Source organism: Lathyrus oleraceus, chromosome 3 (genome assembly GCF_024323335.1).
Source record: "Lathyrus oleraceus cultivar Zhongwan6 chromosome 3, CAAS_Psat_ZW6_1.0, whole genome shotgun sequence".
Taxonomy (NCBI): domain Eukaryota; kingdom Viridiplantae; phylum Streptophyta; class Magnoliopsida; order Fabales; family Fabaceae; genus Lathyrus; species Lathyrus oleraceus.
This window is the reverse complement of record NC_066581.1, coordinates 179,838,171-179,850,944: the sequence shown is the minus strand read 5'-3', so window position 1 is coordinate 179,850,944 and position 12,774 is coordinate 179,838,171.

Genomic DNA, 12,774 nt, shown 5'->3' with positions numbered 1-12,774 from the left:
ACTGTGGGCTAATATGACCCACCTCTCCACAGTTGAAACAAGTCATAGTCTTCAACCGGCACTCTGCAGCCAAGTGACCACCTTTGCCACACTTGAAACACTTCTTCTCAGTACTGGTACACTCATGGATACGATGTCCAGCCTGACCACATCTGTAACACTTAGCAGGTGCACTGGAGTCTCCCCCACTAGGTCTCTTCATCCCACTCTGTCTCTGGAAACCTTTGCCAGCGGCATACGGCTTCCCACGATCATTCTGATTCTTGCCTTTCCTATCAACCCTCTGCTGATAGCTCTCCGTTCTGGCCTTGGTATCCTGTTCAAAGATCCTGCAACAGTCAACCAGGTCAGAAAACACTCTAATCCGCTGATACCCAATAGCCTGCTTGATCTCGGGACGTAACCCGTTCTCAAACTTCACACATTTTGAAAATTCCCCAGTAGCCTCATCATAGGGAGTGTAATACTTCGACAGCTCTGTGAACTTAGCAGCATACTCAGTAACAGACCGGTTGCCCTGCTTCAATTCTAAGAACTCTATCTCTTTCTTTCCTCTGACATCCTCTGGAAAGTACTTCCTCAGGAATCTCTCTCTGAACACCGCCCAAGTGATCTCAGCACTCCCAGCAGCTTCCAACTTAGTGCGGCCAGCAACCCACCAATCATCTGCTTCCTCTGACAGCATATGCGTACCGAACCTGACCTTCTGGTTATCGGCACACTCAGTCACTCGGAAGATCCTCTCGATCTCCTTCAACCACTTCTGAGCACCATCTGGATCGTATGCTCCCTTGAACATTGGAGGATTGTTCTTCTGGAATTCACTCAGTTGACGAGCAGCTCCCAATCCCACAACATTCGGATTTCCTCCAAGTACTCCAGCTAGCATACCCAGAGCCTCAGCAATCGCATCATCGTCTCTACCTCTTCCAGCCATCTCTATTCTGAGAACCCAACAAGCTAAAACAATAAGTACTGATAGGGTTACACAACACCTATCACATACAGGGAAACAGAATAATTACGACTCGACTCGACCGACTATGCTCTGATACCACTAATGTAACACCCTTCTAAAATACCCCAATAATTAATTAATTCAACAAAATATAAATCAGAGTAGATATGCAATTTAAGGGTGTCACACTTGACACTTCACACCATTCACCATAATAACTTGTCATGCTCATTTATTAATCAAAATAAAACATTGCATAATTCGCAGCGGATAGAGATCTAATCAATCATGCAAACCATGTAAAACATTACATGTAAAGTTGTTCAACAACCAAAATGAAAACAAAGTAAAACATCCCGTCCCGATGTTACATCTACCAGAGCATGACCCACTAAGGAACTACACTAAACTCCAAGCACTAGCTTCTACTCAATCACTGCTCGTTACCTGAAACATAGTTGTAAGGGTGAGTTCCTCAATCGATATAATAAGCATTATAAAATATCATGTAATGCTAAGTAAATTAACACATTTCATCACCCTAATCATATCACACATTCAGCAACGGCAACATCAACTCATAATCATACTCAACACAACACAACACAAAACACACGTATAATATTGGAATACATCCATTCATGTTATACGCCATACATACATTATGCAATGAGACTCCATGCATGCGGTACCGACTATTCGTGAACACATAGTTCAACCTCACCGATCAAACCCAGATACGGCTACCAAGCTCACTAGTCCCACTCATTTGAGACCTAGTGACTCACTCACTAATTCCTCACCATGGGAATTAGCTACCACCCCAAGGGCTATGCTATGCACGCTAAATCACCTAGCATGCAAACATCAACAACAATCCACAATAACTCACTCACTAATTCCTCACCATGGGAATTAGCTACCACCATAAAGGCCATACTATGCACGCTAAATCACCTAGCATGCAACCATCAACAACAATCCACAATGGACATATGCTCACACTCTAAGCCATAAACAGTCCATCCTCAATTGCATACATAATAGATATATTCACAGCATTATGCATACCATCATACATTATCAGCATATTCATCACAGAATCATATTCATATCATGCCAAATAATAAATCACAGTATTAGCACACTCTACTAATACCTATACTGCTCAAAACAGCGGGAAATGATCCCTACTATATCATACACCAATATGGGCCAAACGTCAAATACGTACACAATATTTGAATATCAATTTTCTACTTTCCAAACAGTGTTAACCGGTTAACGCCCTGGGTTAACCGGTTAACGCAACACAGAACACGCTTCCTGGCACATTTTAACAGTGTTAACCGGTTAACGCCCTGGGTTAACCGGTTAACGCAAGACAGACAGCAATTTCTCATAATTCATAACAGTGTTAACCGGTTAACACCCTGGGTTAACCGGTTAACGCAAGACAGAAAGTTGTTCCTGCGCTAACACGAACAGAATGCAGAATCCCCCGCATTTTTCGCCGTCGGAGGACTTCCGGACCTCCGATTTCGATTCCGTAAAAAGCTACACGTCCAGAATTTTACGACTCACCCAACTATAGATTCAATCACAGTTTTTAACGTAATTTGATCATCACAATTTGCAACATTCATCATCCAAATTAGGGTCAATTCAATGGCTTATTACTACCCATTACATGTTAACCCATAATACCCATTAAACGACGATAAACCCCCCTTACCTGAGTTAATCCGGCAAATCCTTTAACTTCAAGCTTTTCCCTTCTTCAATCCTTGTTCTCTTGCTCTTCCTCTTTGCCCTTTTCTCACTTTCTGTCGCTTCTCTGGTTTTCACGTGAAAAACCCTTTTTACCAAATGGAACTCTTTATATATATTCCAACTTTATTATTCCAATAATAATCCAATTATTTAATTAAATTAATAAATATACTATTAACTTAATTTAAATAATTATCATATTTTATCGGGGTGTTACACCTTGGAGATATGAAACGACTATGTACGTGGGTGGAAAAGAAATTCAATTTCCTGGTATTGAAATTGTTAACATAACTAGAACAGGAGGTATGACTCACAGTGGCCGTGTATTTTCTCCAAAGTACACTCCTAGGGTGTCTCCATCACCCACTGTTGTCCCTCCAAAGGAGAAGGTTCTTCTTATTCCTCCCCCGCAGCCAGGAGCATCTGTACCCGCCACTCTGGTTGTGACAAATGTTCCAGCTGTAAAAAGGTTGTTCCCGATAAGGTTGTAGAATCTCAAACTTCCAAAGGTAAAGGGATGATAAATGAAGATGAACAAATTGAAGGTCACAAGAAAGGTATCTCTGTTGAGGAAGGCCAAGAGTTCCTCAAATTGATTGAAAAAAGTGACTTCAAAATTGTTGATCAGTTGGGTCAGACTCCCTCCAAAATCTCTATATTGTCTTTACTCTTGAGGTATGAGGCTACCGTAAGGCATTGTTGAAAGTCCTGAATGTTGCTCACATGATGTAGGATATCACGGTTGATCAATTTGACGACGTGGTTGCAAATATCACCGCCAGCAGGTATTTAGGATTTAATGAAGCAGAACTACCTCCTGAGGGAAATGGACATAATAATGTGTTGCATATTTCGGTCATGTGTGTAGACACCCTATTATATCGAGTTCTTGTTGATACTTGTTCCTCGCTTAATGTAATGCCGAAAGCTACATTGAGCCAGATATAATTTAAGAGGCCCGGGATGAGGGCCAATGCCTTGATTGTTAGAGATTTTTATGGCTCTAGTAGGAAGGTTATTAGCGAGGTGGATCTATCAATTTATGTAGGACCTCATTAGTTTACAATCATCTTCTAAGTCATGAACATCAATCCGACCTACAATTGTTTATTGGGAAGATCTTGGATTCATGTTGCTGGGGTAGTCACTTCTACGTTGCACCAAAGGTTAAAATTCATGATCGATGACAAGTTGGTTATAGTTAGTGGTGAAGGGGATCTATTGGTTAATGAGCTTTCTTCATTTAGATATATCAAGACAGATGAAGAGGTTGCTAAAATTCCACTCCACTGTTTAGAATTTGAAGATGTCAGCTCAGCTACTTCTAATCATGATCAATTATCTGCAACAATCATATCTTCAGTTAGGAGCACCTGATGATATGGAGAAGAAAACTTTCATTACGCCTTAGGGAACATACTGCTACAAAGTAATTTCGTTTGTCTTGAAGAATGCAGGGGCAACATATCAGCGCACCATGGTAACCCTCTTTCATGATATGATTCATAAAGAGATCAAGGTTTAAGTGGACGACGTGATTGCCAAATCCAGAACTAAGATGATCACTTGGAACACCTGAGGAAGTTATTTTCCAGACTCAAGAAGTTCAAGTTACGATTGAATCCAGCAAAATGCACTTTTGGGGTTCGACATGGTAAACTGTTGAGTTTCATAGTCAGTCAGAAAGGCATTTAGGTTGATCCCGACAAAGTTCGATCAATCCAAGATATGCTACCTCCCCGAATAGAGAAAGAAGTTTGAGGTTTTCTTGGTCGACTTAACTATATTTCCATATTCATATCACATTTAACAGCTACCTGCGAACCAATCTTCAAATTGTTGAGGAAGAATTAGTCGATTATGGGGGATGATGATTGTCAAACAGCATTTGACAAAATAAAGAAGTATTTGCAAGAACCATCAATCCTCATACCACCTACTCCTGGTAGACCTCTTATTATGTACCTCACGATACTCGATGATCTATGGGTTGCGTTTTGGGTCAACATGATGACATAGGAAAGAAAGAACATGCAATATATTATGTCAGCAAGAAATTCACTGAATGTGAGACTAGATACTCACTTTTAGAGAAAACTTATTGTGCTTTGGCTTGGGTTGCTTGACGTTGAGACAATACATGGTTTGCCATACTACTTTATTGATATCTAAAATGGATCTGATAAAGTATATATTTGAAAAGCCTGCGGTCACTGGTAGAATTGCTCTGTGGCAAATGTTATTGACCGAATATGATATCCAGTATGTGATTCAGAAAGCGATAAAAGGGAGTATTCTGTCTGACTACCTTGCTCATTTACCTGTGGAGGGTTACCAACCGTTGAGGTTTAACTTTCCAGATGAAGACATCATGTTTATCATAGATTATTCTATTCCACACCTCGAACCAGGATCACGATGGATGCTCGTGTTCGAAGGTGCTTCCAATGCTCGTGGTCATGGAATAGGCGCAATTATCATTTTTCCAACTAGCTTCCACCTTCCATTTACCGCAAGATTATGCTTTGACTGCACCAACAATATGGCATAATATGAGGCATGTATCTACTGTATCGAGGTAACCATTGACTTAAGGATTAAAGTTATTGAAGTATATGGAGATTCAACTCTGGTAATCTGTCAGGTAAAAGGTGACTGGGAAACTCGGGATAGCAAGTTGATTCCTTATAAAGAGAATATCAAAAAACGGATGCCTTACTTTGATGAAATCTGTTTTCATCATATCCCTAGGGAGGAAAATTAGTTAGCAGACGCTCTAGATATGTTGGCATCCATGTTTAAAGTCAAATGGAATAATGAAGCACCAGCTATCCATATTTACCACCTAGATGGAGCAGCACATTATCTAGCGATCGAGGCAGATCCTGATGATAAGCCCTGGTTCTATGACATTAAGACATTTATGGAGAAACAACAATATCCCGATGGTATATCTATTACTGATAAGAAAGCTTTGAGAAGACTTTCCTCCAAGTTTTTCTTAAACGATAATGTCTTATACAAAAGGAATTATGATTTTGTGCTGCTCAGATGCGTGGATAGACACGAAGCTAGCACGATCATAAAATCCATACACAAAGGTTGTGGGGGTGTACATGCGAAAGGTCCTGCTATGGACAAGAAGATCCTTCGTGTTTGGTATTACTGGATAATAATGGAGGTTTATTGTTACAACTTTGTTAAAAGATGCCCCAAATGTCAAATATATGGTGACAAGATCTTTGTGCCACCAACTCTGTTGAACGTTCTGACGTCTCTATGGCCCTTCTCTATGTGGGGTATCGATGTGATTGGGATGATATAGCCGAAAGTTTCCAACGGTCATAGATTCATCCTAGTTGATATTGATTACTTTACAAACTGGGTCGAAGCTTCTTCGTATGCCAGTGTCACTCGACAGGTGGTTACTCGATTTATTAAGAAAGAGATAATTTGTCGCTATGGAATTTCTAGCAAGATCATCACTAACAATGATAGTAATCTCAATAATAAGATGATGAAGGAGTTATGCGAAGAATTTAAGATCGAGCACCACAACTCTTCACCATATCGGCCCAAGATGAATGGTGTCATAGAAGCATCTAATAAAAACATCAAAAGAATTGTCCACAAAATGGTCATAACTTATAAGGATTGGCATGAGATTCTACCCTTTTCTCTACATAGTTATAGGACCTCGGTTCGTATATCCACTAGGGCAACTCCATACTCATTATTGTATTGGATGAAGGTTACTTTACCAATCAAAGTTGAGATTCCTTCACTCAGGATTATTATGGAGGCTGACCTTGATGAAGCTGAATGGGTCCAATCTTTGTATGATCAGCTGAATCTGATTGAAGAGAAATGTTTGACTTCTGTATGCCATGGTCAGTAGTACCAAAGACTCCTTAAGTGGGCTTTTGATAAGAAAGTTCTTCCTCGTGAGTACCGTGCAGGAGAAATCGTGCTCAAAAGATTTTTTCTATTATTCACTCAGATCCTTGGGGCAAATGGACTCCCAACTACGAAGGACCTTTTTTCATTAAGAAGGCCTTCTTAGAGGGAGCCCTAATCCTCACCACAATGGATGGGGAATATTTGTTGTTGCCAATGAATGCTGACATAGTCAAAAAATATTATGCCTAAACAGAAATGATGATAAAATCCAACTAGATTGACCTTCACGAGATCAATCTAGGCAAAAAAAAGGTTATCCCGATGGACCAAAAAATGAGTTGTCCATGCAAAAGTTAGGGATCAAACAAAAGAATATAAAGCTCGTTAAGATGAAAACTCGAAAGGGAGACTTAGGAAAAAATGAGCATCCCGGTGTACGGAAAAAAAATGTCCAGGAAAAAGTTAAGGATAAAGGCATTTGACTATGTTCCTCGAGCCTACCTTATTACAACTAGATCTCAGACGACCAAAGATCGATCGAATCATCGTCAATCAAAGCGAAGTATTGGGATTCATATCCTACAGTGGATGACAGTCAATGTTGTAATCAATGGAAAACTACAAAAATATTTCCCATTGTCATTTCTTTTATTTTTCAATTTTTTCAATTTCCTATTTAAGGATTTTTGCATCCTTGTATGCATCATATGAACATATTTGCTTACAATCAATAAAATTCAGTTCTTTTATCAATCACTTTTCATTTCTCAAGCATTTTGTTTGTGAAATAACCGATTTATTTTGATCACATAATGCTATGAAATATGGGGAATAATAAAAGCTACATTAAAAAAACTTATGTGTTGCTTTAACCTCCTGAAGAATCATAAAAGATGATCAGTAGTTTGAAAGTTTTTGCTTGAACATCTGGAAACATCGTGATGACTGCCTAGTTAGATCATATGTGTTTTGCGATATCCCCATAGACTATCAATAAGTCCCAGCATATGAACATATGAAATTCAAACTTCCATCCCTTTATTCCATACGACCATTCTCAAGAGGAACATTTTCGGATACATTGGTATTTAATCCACTCATACCTTGAATACCTGAAAATCTCTCGCAATTCGACCATTCAGGTTTAAGTAGATTAAATAGGGGCAGCTGTCATACCCCAAAATTTTCCCTTCCCTTTTCATCTTTTCAGCTTCACCTATGACTTAAGATTCATCTGTACCCATTCATGCCTAATTCATGTGCATCATTCGTTCATGTTAACACTTGCAAATAATCATCATAGATTCAAAGTTTATGGCTTACGAAGCTAGGGTTTGCTTGTGGTTCAAGCCATAGAAGTATGACATGGATCTTCACATGCTCATCATGGGAATGAAAACCTAATTTCTTGACCTTTGAGATATGGATTCAATGAGACCTCATCATGGCATTATTTTAGGGATCAAACTCTAATTCTTAATTGTATTACTATGGGATCTTATAGGTGGTTTTTAAGCTTTGGCTTGATCATCTAAACCCTAATCATGGGCCCATGTATTGGGAATTTTTCTATGAATCCTCTTGTTTGTTATTAAGACCTTGGTTAGATGGTGTATATCAGGAAACCCTAATCAAGGAGCTTTGGTTCTAGTGTACCTTATTGGCTTGACTTTTCACCTTGTGTTTGTTTGAAACCCTAATTAATGGGGAGGAGGTTCTTCACTATCTTATCATACATCACCAATCATTAAACTTTCTTCCTTGATTCATCCATGTGTTTTAGTCCATCTAATTCATGTGTTATCATGCATTCATAATTCAAATGTTTGAAGGTGATTGATTCATTTGCTTTTAAGTCATGGATCAAATTTGGTTTTTAAGTAAAATTCATTTTTGAAGTCAAATTATTTAGCATTCAATCACATATCATGTCATTCAAATCAATGTCCGTTCATTCATTCATACAATTAGTATTTACATCATTTACAAAAGAAAACATAGAAAAATACAAGTTTTGTAAAAGTTGACTTTTGGTCAACTGTTGACATTTTGGTCAACCAATTGACCAAAGTTAACTAACCTACTTTTTCATCACCTAAACCACTAATACACATTGGATAAGCCTTTGCATTCATTTCATTTTTGGATTCCATGGCAAAAACCTTCTTCATGAACAAGTTTCCTGCAAACCATTACCATGAGCTCACTTGAAATTTCATGCCAAATTGCAAACATGACCAAGCTTCATAGCATGTTAATATGGCATGTATACATGATCATGATAAGCTTGTCATTTAAGCATACCATACATTTAGAGATGGCAAGAGGATAAGGTGGTTTAATCTTTGAATCATTAGTTTTGAATAGAAATCACACTTAGGTTTTCCTTCCATTTTTACGTTAACATGTTTACATGACAACCATATGCAAGTTTGGAAGCACATGTCATTACATATTGGTTACATATTACAACTATATGAGCATGGCTACATGACATTACAAATATCAATCCCAATTGAAAATACATAAAAGAGTATTAGCAGCCCATCTTCAAAGCTACAACAGGCCCACATCACAAAGGAAACAAGCACACACGAGCAATTTCCAGTAGCTCATACACTTCAATTCCCAAGCTAAGACCCTGCATGCATCCATCAACCTACAAAGATTCTTTTGATAGAAAAATACTAACATTAACCTGCATAACTCAGCAACTCCAAAATCTAACCAAGTGTTAACCTGCATAATCAATAGAATAGGGTCGTACAACATTCCCTATAAATCTAATAACATGAACCCTGCATATAGAAAGAGGATTCAAAACAGGCCTTGCAAGTTATTTCAGCAAACTTTAAAATGAAGCCCACAATAAGCTAACCAAGTAAATGCATACAAAATCATCACCCTGCTAACCTAAATTCAAATTTTGCAACTAACTGAAAACTGACTTTAACTAATTCAAAAACTCTAACAGAATTGTGAATTTCTAACCAACTTACTAATTCCAAGGATTTCAGTTACATTTGGGATGAGTTTCACTTGCATTTCCAATTGAATTGTACATTTTGATGGCATTTCATTTGCAACAAAACTGGGCATTGAAATTAATTGTGAATTTCAAGTTGATTTCAAATACATTTAGCTTGTATTTCATAACAGAGCTCGATTTCTATAAATCACCCACTCCTCTTCATTCACACGAACACGCATACAACTCTCAAATTTCCATATTTTTAAGCTCTCCCTGGTCTCAATTCTCTCCCTCACTCAGAGCTTATTTCAAAACTCCATTGGAGCTTCACATCGAAGCTTCAATAAGAGTGAGATGAACTAGTCTTTTGTCCCTCACGAATCCGTTGTCGATCCATCAAAGGAAGGTTGTAGCGGTAAATTCATGACCATTAAGTTATGGATAAAATTAACGTCAATTAAACCAGAGTCGCCACCGCACTTTTATTATTTCCAAGGGAAAAGGGAAAAGTACGAACAAAACCCAAAGATAAGAAGTTTTCAAATCAAAACTAATAAAATGCCAGAGATTACAGGTAAGGGGGTTGGTTACACAGAGGGAAGGTGTTAGCACCCAAAGTGTCCTAGGTACTCCTAGGGAGCCCTTTTTTGTGTGTACATGTGTTTTGGTATAAAATGATGTCTGCAATAAATAGAGTGTGGGGATGAGAAAAGAATTCATTAATTATATTTTTGTGTTTGACAAGACCTTCAGACTTGTGCCTACGTACCAACATAAAATGAGGGATCAAAACATCATAGTTCGTTTAACAATTTCAAAGTGAATGAATTTCTTTTAACAAAATTTTAAATTTAACAAAGGCACAAAAGGCATAAAGGGGTTTGAATGAGTGTTAGTTCTTTTTGTCTTTTGAAATTTTATGTCAATATGATTAAGTTCATTTACAAGTTTGATTAAGAAAAAAGAAGTTTGAAAATGCGATGGCATAAGGCCAAAGTTTCTAATTTTCAATAAAGGTTAAAGTTTAGAAATCACAAGCAAAGAAGATTCTGAAAGGGGGAGAGATTTGAAATTTAAGAAGTGGGAGGAGATGAAGAGACTAATCCTAAGCAAAAATTAAAAGTTAAGAGTTGAAAAGATCTGACCAATAGGATGCAATCCAATAGACAAGAATGTCATATAGAAACCCAATTTTCCCTTGGACTTTAGAATCAAGCAATATTAATACATACAATAGCAAGGTGAAAAGCAAGTCATCAAATAAAGATATCCACATCCAAGCTTAGCAACTCCATGATCTTCTTTATAATCTCCCATGTATCAGATGACATGCTCTTTGAATGGCTCAAAATAAGGCCTTAGACACAGGTTCAAAGTAACAATTGCATCGAGACCATATAGCAGATGAACTCAGAAGGGATCTCAATACTTGCTTCAGATGAAAGTTCAATTCACAATGACTGTCTTCAGAAAAGTTGGCATTGGCCAAGTCCTTTTTGCATAGGGAATGTTGCCTAATTCTAAGTCCAATGTCTCAGATCCAATCCAACAGTCCACTCAAATACTTTTTAGGGTTTTTGTTGTTATTATGTATATTAAGGTCAAAAGACCACAAACACAAACAAAATACACAAATAAGTATATACAATCACAATATAATCACAAGATATGGCTCAAGTGAGCAAAGTGAAAATGTCATTAAAGTAAACAAGTTAAATGGTATGAATAATGGCAAATGATAAAGACTTGAATTTAAAGTGCAAAAAGTAAATGACTTGAAATGAAAAGTTTGTCAAATGTTAGTTGATTAGAAGTTAGTATTGCTTTTGCTTTTTTTTATTGTTAGTCATTCTTTGGAGAACAGTCAACCCTCTATTCACAAGCATGGATCCTTGAACCAAGACATTTTCCAAAGGAAGGAAAAAAGGCCAAGTTTCCGCATAATACCATGAAAGGGGGGAGACTTACAATCTCACTTATTAGTATGCTATGCTTTTGGGTCAAAATTTAGCGCTATGTTAAGCAATCGTAATTTGACTTATGTAGAAGTCACAACTATTTGAGGCCGGGTAATAGAAATTTTAGTGTTAATTCATGTTAGAGATATGATATTATGAACCATAGTCCTAAAACATACCACACTAAAAAGAAAACGGCAAAGAGGATGGACCTAATCTCATCCATATTTATATTGTTTTATGAACCAATTAGCCTTAGGATGTAGAGATATCATAGGTCAATGAAATGGATGGGATAGAAAGGGATTGAAGATGAAAAGGGAGGGGAAATGACACAAACACAAATTGGTCAAAGGAGAACTTTTATCAAATTAAAATCATTCATTTATTTTGGGAGATGAAATGCATATTTCATCAATCCCCTAAATTCAATGATTTTAATCCAACAAAGTTAAATCAAACTTAACCAAAGCCCAAACAACATAGTCGAACTCAACAAGTCAACACAAATGGCTCAACACAACTTATTTACAATTAAACAATTAAAAATCAATTAAAAATGCATTAAATTAAATTACGGTTAATCAAAATCCTAAAACCTCTTCAAAACACAAAATAAATGGGCAAGAGATTTATCATAGGTCAAACAAGGTCAAAGGACCTTGGAGAAAAAATTTCATAATTTTTGGAAACTTAAAAGTATTTTTAAACAATTAAGAAAATGCACGAAAACAACTAAATCATAAAAAATATTAATATTGATCCAAAAAATAATTTTAATTCATAAAATGAAAAAAAAAACTATTTGAAATTTTTTGGTGAAACTCCCATATTTTTTGGGTCAATATTAAAATTAATATGAATTAATGAAAATAAAGCAATTAAAACATAAATCAGAAAAGGCTAAAAAACGTGGACCACTTGATCTCCCTAGTTAATTGAGGTGGCAGATCAAGTGGATCAGAGGGCGCTATCCATGGTGAACCTTAGTCAATGTTCCACACGCGTGGTAATCAATTTGGACGCTCAAGATTAAAACAAAATAGAAAGATCATGTGGTCTAGAGACGTGCCAACACATCGCCGGGGCCAGAGCTCCGGTCTTCTTCTTCAGTGGACCTCACCGGACTGGTCCACCTTCAACCATCAGCAAAATAAAAAAGGAGGACATGAATTTAAAGTAAAAATGCTCAGGAGTTCGAATCTGACCTC